This window comes from Pteropus vampyrus, unplaced genomic scaffold, assembly GCF_000151845.1.
Source record: "Pteropus vampyrus isolate Shadow unplaced genomic scaffold, Pvam_2.0 Scaffold443, whole genome shotgun sequence".
Lineage (NCBI taxonomy): Eukaryota > Metazoa > Chordata > Mammalia > Chiroptera > Pteropodidae > Pteropus > Pteropus vampyrus.
The window spans coordinates 38,228-45,904 of record NW_011889224.1 but is presented as its reverse complement, the minus strand read 5'-3'; the positions used below and the strand labels follow the sequence as shown (position 1 = coordinate 45,904).

At 34.4% G+C, this 7,677-nt stretch overlaps 2 pseudogenes; one reads left to right on the top strand and one right to left on the bottom strand.

Annotated features, from left to right (window-relative positions):
• Positions 1 to 682: 682 nt before the first annotated feature.
• Positions 683 to 1,761, bottom strand: LOC105306508 (annotated as a pseudogene).
• A 2,741-nt stretch (positions 1,762 to 4,502) lies between these two features.
• Positions 4,503 to 5,316, top strand: LOC105306518 (annotated as a pseudogene).
• The last annotated feature ends 2,361 nt before the right edge of the window (positions 5,317 to 7,677 follow it).

Here is a 7,677-nt window from a genome sequence, read left to right as displayed (position 1 = left end):
CTGCTAGTTATCTTTCACATTGTAAATTGATATTACAGTTATTCCCAAATACCTAAATCAATATTACAGTTAATAGCTCTATCTCATCCCTGATTTTACCTGACTCTGAAATCACAGATTTAGATCTGCAAATCTGAACACCAGACAGTACATGCTCACTCCTTCATCTTCTCTGAGTAAGGGGCCACCAACTCTCTAAATATATATCTTAATTGCATTTACATTTTAATAGAAAAATATTATAAAGCTGCTGAGAGAAGATATAGACAGGGGTTGAACTGTTAAAAGTAATAAAAGGCAGGATTTAGATGATAAGTATATACCAGATCCTTTATATATTCTTTTACATTATCTCAAGACTAATGCAAGAGGGGAGTTATTAACCAGGGAAATATAATGAGGACCAGAGAACAAAGCAACAAAGATCACAGTGTTAAATGTCAGAGTTGCTAATAGAATCCAGTCATGTCTGACTACAAGGCTGCATTATTTCCATTACAATCAGATTTTAATGTTATATTTACCAAAGAACATTGTATCTGATTTAAGTGTTTGGGTCAAAATTGAAGCATAATTCAATTATTTTACCTAAGAAGATCTTGCACATTTATGATCAATTTTTTCCCCATTGCGAGTACATTGAGAATATATTTTCGATCTCCTCCCAGTCTAAAACCAGAACCTACTGAGAAAATAAATTCATTGATGAGGAATTTTCTCTTAAGACTTGACCAGTGATGATTAGCTTCATGGCTTTTCGAAACCAAGGATAAAATAAAGCATAAATCAAGGGGTTCATTGCTGAGTTATAGTAAGCAATCCAAGCTAATATTTCAAAAATATATGTGGGTGTGATGAAACCTAGGAAGGCATCAATTATTGAATCAATGACGTATGGCAACAACGAAACCAGAAACGCTATCACTGCGATGCCCAGTGTTCTTGCTGCTTTTCTCTCCCTCCTGGCCACTCTGTCTTTGTAGCTATCTGATGATCCCACAGTGTTATTGCTCATACTTTCCATTTTTCTAGCCTGTTGTTTAGCGATGAGGAAAATCTTGGAGTAAACAATGATCATCACAAGCGTGGGTATGAAAAATAATAGAAAATTTACCAATACCCAACTTTGATTCACTGCAACTTGACAGCCTCCCACACAGGTGAGAGCACTGACTAGTTCCTCCAGCCCAACTTCATTTGCACCTGTGCTAAAAAGGGTAAAATAATAAATAATAGAAAAGAGCCAGGAGAAAGCAATACACGTGACAGAAACAGATATGGTGAATCTGGTTGGATAGAGCAGAGGGTCGCTGACTGCAATATATCTATCCAGAGAAATGAAACATAAGTGGAAGATGGAAGCATAGCAGAAGGACCCATCGAAACAAGAGTGAAATTTACAGTAACTCTCCCCAAAGTACCAGCAGCCTTCCACGGACCTCACTGCACTGAAGGGCATCACAGTCACTCCCACCAAGAAGTCAGCACAGGCCAGGGAGGCGATCAAAAGGTTGGTTGGAGAGTGCAGCTGCTTGAAATGAAGAATCGAAATCATCACCAAGAGGTTTCCGAATACAGCCAGCCAAGATCCAAAGCAGAACACTGTGTACAGAATCAGGCGGGGTCCAAGCGAGTAGGAAATTTTGACACAGGATCCATTCAGGTTCTCGAAGCAGAGCTGCGCAGCTGCAGGAGGGGGCAAATCACTGCCCATGATTCTCCGTTTTGACACCTGGGAAAGCTATTATCTTTAAATACCATTTAAAAAGGTATTTTAAAATATCCTTAAAAAGGAGGTATTTACAATATGTCAGTAATTGCTAGTATATTCCGTCCCTATTGCTTTGTAAGTACGAATCCATATTTTCATATTTAGAAACCGCTCATATCTTTATCTCATAAAATATATTTCCAACTGAATAAGTAGTTTCCATCGTTACCCAAAATTCTGTTTGTTTAAACTTAAAAAGAAAAAAAAATCATTCTTTGCATTAGCTGGTATGTATCTGAGAAGTAGTAGTCTTCCAAGAGTGGTTATATGATACATGTAAGAATGCCATATTTTATTAGCTTTCTTTTCCTAATTTATCAGAGCGAGAATAACACCCCAAACACTCTGTCCCCTCAGGAAAGTAGCTAAATAATTTCAAATACCCAAAGCCCTTAAGCTTAAATCCCCATAGTGCAATGTGCAGAAGGAAAAAACCTTTAAATAATAATTATGTTTTTGTTAAAAAGAAGTTTATGCTCTTCGAATATCTTGATGATATTTGACCTTTTTGTGAAATAGAAATGGAAATAGAGATAGTCCCTTACTTTAAAATCTATGTCTGAAATTCGAAATCCATATTGTGAATTTTTGCTTATTTTTACTAAAAAGATTTTACAGAAAAGATTTTTCTGATAAATGATTTCTGGTAATTTTTACAATCAACTATTTCATATAATGTATAAATTTTATTTGAAAATTTCACACTTTTTTAGATAACTTCAGGATTATATTTTTCTTTATTCATCTATTTATCTATTTATTTTTCTATTTATTCATGGTGACCTTGCTTAAAGAAATCCAGTAAGTTTCAGGTGTACAATTTAGCAATAAGGCATATGTATGTGTGTGTATATATATATATATTTATAAATATATATATAGTATATATATACTATATATATTTATATATATATACATATATATTGCAATGTGTGTTCACTGCTTATAATTAGATTTCTTTTTATTCAGGTTACAGACATGATAAATGTATCCACACTCGTAACCACCTCTACTATCAATGTATGGAATATTCTAACACCTCAGCAATTTTATTTGAGCTCTTTTGCAGTCAACCTCTTCCTACATTTCCCTTCTTCTCCCCTCGGCGATCACTGATACCTATTCTATCATTACAGAGTAATTCCCTTGGTCTAAAAATCTCATCTAAATAGCGTCATACACTACATACTCTTCTGTGACAAGCTGTTTCCTCTCAGCTCAGTGTCCGTGGCATTTATTAGGTATATTAGCAGTTCATTGCTTATTATAGCTAGAAGTGTATTCCATCATATTAATATGACACAGTTATTTTATCCATGTACCTGTTGATAGACTTTGGACTTGTGTTCAATTTAGGGCTGTTATTAAAAGTGTTGGTATGAGCATTGTATACAATTCTTTGCATAGATATATGTTCTTATTTTTTTGGTAAATACCTAGGAATAGAATTGCTGGATCATATGCGAAGTGTATGTTTAACTATACAAGAAACTACAAACAGTCTTCTAAAGTAATTGCACTATTTTGTACTCCCACCAGCAATCTATAAATGTTCCAATTACTTCAAGTCCTAATCGACACTTGGCACTGTCATTTCTTTTTTTTTTTAACTATCTTAGACAGCGTGTAGTAGTATTTCATTTTTAATTTAGGAATGTTGATGTTGAGAATCTGTTTATGTTATCATTGATCTTTATTGTATACACTTTCGTGAACTGTACATGAAAATTTCGCCCATTTTTAATGAATTTTAAAGTTTTCTTATTGAGTTGACTATTCTTTAAAAATACGTGTTATGAATATTGTACAATTCATATATTTTAGAGTATTTTTTGAAAAGTTGAAGGTTTAAAATTTGATGAAGAGCAGCTTATAAATTTGTTGTATCTCAACTATTTTTTTTCTGTACTTCTAGAGTTTTTATAATTTTGGTTCTTATAGGTCTAAGAGCTTTTTCATATTAGTTTTTAATATATTTTGATGGGGAGACTGAAATTTTTTATTATTGGTAGAAGTAGTATTTATGTATTTAGTAATTCCAGCAGCATTTCTTGAAAAGACTGTTCTTTCTCTCGTAAATGATGTTTGTTCTTTTGTCAGAAACCATTCAACCATTTATGTGTTTCTCGATTTCTCGATACTATTCTAATCCATTAATTTCTATTTCTATATTTAGATCAAAGCCTTATTGTCTTAACTGAAACTCCAAAGTAAGTGTTAAAGCCAGGTTGTGTATTCTTTGATTTTTATTGATTGATTGATGGATCTTCTTAGAAGATTTTATTTTGTTTTATTTTTTCCCCCTCTTTAATTCCCACCTCATCTCCCCGACTTCCACCCCTGACCTATGGTTGTTTCCATTTCCCCTTAAGAACTGAATCCCTGAAGGTGGAGTGTCTACTCCCACACGCTCCTGACGCGTACCTTTGGTCTGCCACGCTCCAGGATATGGTCCATGGCTCCACCCGAGGAGCGAACCAAGGACCTTCTGAGCATAAAGGAGATATGATAACAACTACACTATGGAGCCACCGCCTAAAATAGCACCTTTGATGTTAAAATTAGTAATGAAGCAGGACTGTGGTTCTTAGAAAACTTGGGTTTCAGAAATATCAACCTGGTTAAATAATTGGGGAAACCAACAGGTAATTGCCAAACATTAGCTTAACCAAGTAAAAGCTGGTAAAAAAAAAAAAAAAGTTTGGAAGATATCTAGCTCTTTGTTTTATAAATGCATTTATTGGGATTAGGGTTTGTCCAGATTCTTCTTGGGATGAGCTCCATTCCTCCCACCGTGGAGAGTAGCTGGTCCTTCGGAGCCAGATTTTGTACCCTTCACAGATGCTGTGATGCAGCATTTTGTTACGCTTCTCTCTTCCACTTGTGCTTCATCCCCATCGACAGATACATTGCTGTTACTGACCTTCTGGTCTATCCTACCAAGTTCACGGTGTCTGTGTCAGAAATTTGCATCAGCATCCCTGGATCCTGCCCATTGTATATAGCGGTGCTGTGTTCTACACAGGTGTCAGTGACGATGGCATGGAAGAATTAGTAAGTGCTCTCAATTGTATAGGTGGTTGTCAAATTGTTGTAAATCAAGACTGGGTTTTGGTAGATTTTCTGTTATTTTCATACCTACCCTTGTTATGATCATTCTTTATACTAACATTTTTCTTGTAGCTAAACAACAAGCTATAAAAATTGAACATATTGGCAGTAAAACAAAATCATCCTCAGAGAGTTACAAAGCCAGAGTGGCCAAGAGAGAAAGAAAAGCAGCTAGAACCCTGGGGGAGACAGTGGTAGCATTTATGATTTCGTGGTTACCATATACAATTGATACGTTTATTGATGATTTTATGGGATTCATGACCCCTACTTATATTTATGAGATTTGCTGTTGGTGTGCCTATTATAACTCAGCCATGAATCCTTTGACTTATGCTTTATTTTATCCTTGGTTTAGGAAAGCTATAAAAGTCATTTTAAGTGGGAAACTTCTAAAAGGTAGCTCATCAACCATTAGTTTATTTTCAGAATAAATGTAAGCACTAAGTTAAGAAATTTAAAGATCTTTTCAAAATTTTAAATTTATGACGAAATAAAATATAGGAAACACATAAAACCTTTCAAAATTGGGGAAATCGTTGTCCGATTATTCAGGAACAAAGTCATAAGAAGGTGTCTCTGTTAAACTATTGTAGAGGTATTTACTGTACTAAATAACAAATGATAAAGTGGCTTTACATATATCAATGGTCTTAATGCTCCATACGCATCCTTACCACAGGTTCTGGTTTCTTCTAATTTTATTAAATTCTTAATTTCATTTTAGTTGTGAAATCTCTTATCATCTTCTCTGTGATGCTGAACTCTCTTTTATCTTCAGAAAGTCTTTCTTCCTTTTTTTGCCACACTATTCCACTTTGCTAGGGTCATCATAACTGAAAAGCACAGACGGGGTGACTTAAAAAAGAGAAATTTGTTTTCTCACAATTCCAGGCATTAGAACTCTAAGATCATGGTGTCAACAAGATCGATTTCTTTTGCGGAGCCCCCCTTAGTCTTCCCTCTGCGTCCTTACCTGGTCTTCCCTCTGTGTGTGTCTGTGACTCTATTTCCTCTCTTGATAAGAATACTAGTCCTATTAAAGTAGGGCTCCCCCTAAAACTCATTTTAACTTAATTACCTTTTAAAAGACCTTATCTCTAGGTATGGTTACTTTCTGAAGTACTAGGAAGTTAGGACTTTGACATATGCATTTTGTGGGATATGATTCAGCCCATAACAGACATAGTCCCGGTTTGATGAGATTATCCAAGGGTCTGTTTGTTTGCTGCTCCTCTGTGACTATTTCTCCCTGTTCTTTCAATGTCTGTACCTTCCATGAGCTTTGGTGCAACAGGCAAGCCTCTCCTGCTTAATGGCTGGGCAGACTCTCGGAATGTTCCCTTGTAACATTGTTGGACGAACTAATCAGCCTTGGGATCAGGTGTCGATTACAGTCATTGCCAGAAGTTTTGCAAGTGGAAAAATCATCAATTATCATTAGCAGTGGTTATTTCTACACCGAATTTTCTCATTTGAAAATTGTGTGTATTTCACTTCCCAAGAATGTTGTGGGGTCAAAAATTCTAAGCTAATACTGCAAAATACTTCTACTATAAAGAGTATAAATAATGTGTGTTCTAATTTTACATTTTTCCCCCAGAATATTTTATACTATTAATTCAACAAACGATATTTTGGACTACACATCTGGAGTATTTCACGTAATGAAACTCAATTGTTGTAAAATAAAGTTGTTAAATATTTTTTCTTTTTCTTTTTCTTTTTCGGTTTATCTGTAGAGTAGCCCAGTTAAAATGATTGACGAATTTTTTCCTAATTTGTTTTCACTAAGACTTTTTATCGCTTTCAAACAGATATTGAGCATTAATTATATGAAAATGCCTCTGTCAGGAATTGCTAAAGAAAAAAAAATATATTTTATATAGTACTTTTCTCAAGGGAAGTAATTTTGTAGGTCATACAGACAACACATTTTAAACTATATTATTGAGGAAGGAAAAAATATCAGAGATGCTAAGTCCTGTGAACAGAAGACTCATGTGCCATCACAAGGCCAGTACCTGGTGTTGGTCATTTCTATAACATTGTCTTCACACACACATGTAGTCCCATGGCCTGAGGAGATAAAAATTGCAAAAGGAGACAATTTAAGAGTAAAAGAACTTTTGATGGTGCTACCAGCATGATTGGACTGGTGGAAACAGACAGGAGTGTGTACACTTTTTTTGTCAAGAGGCGTAATATCCATAAATGGAGACTAGAGCTTCGCAAATTAGAAGACAATAGGTAGATTAGCAGTGTAACAGTCTATAAATAGTTTCATTTTATCACTTACTATCCTTAATAGATCAGATTAGATATAACAAATTTAAAAATGATATGATATTCCTTATTTTTAGAGTATAGAGGATAAACATAGATAAAATTAAGTGAAAGATTTAGATAAAAGTCTCAGTCTAAAAATGTCTCACAGTATTGCACTGTTGCTAAATTAACCGATAAGTAATGAATATAACAAAAGTTGAAAGAAAAATTAAAGATTTTTGAAATTTATCCTATGGGCCAGAAAAATATTGTATTGTTATGAATGACACAAAAACTTCAATAGAATTCTAAAAATGGAACTCCTTTTGAACAAATAGTAGATATGTAGAACTTCGCAAAGGAGAGAGACACTAAGAGGTTAAATTCTTCCATATATATCATGATCATCTTTCCTAAGTGTGACTACCACAGATATGCTGATCGTAACTCTCTAAAAATACAAGCAAATAATGCCTTTGTTAGTACCAGATGATACCTCTTTGGCCATAGATGACTGAATTAAAGTT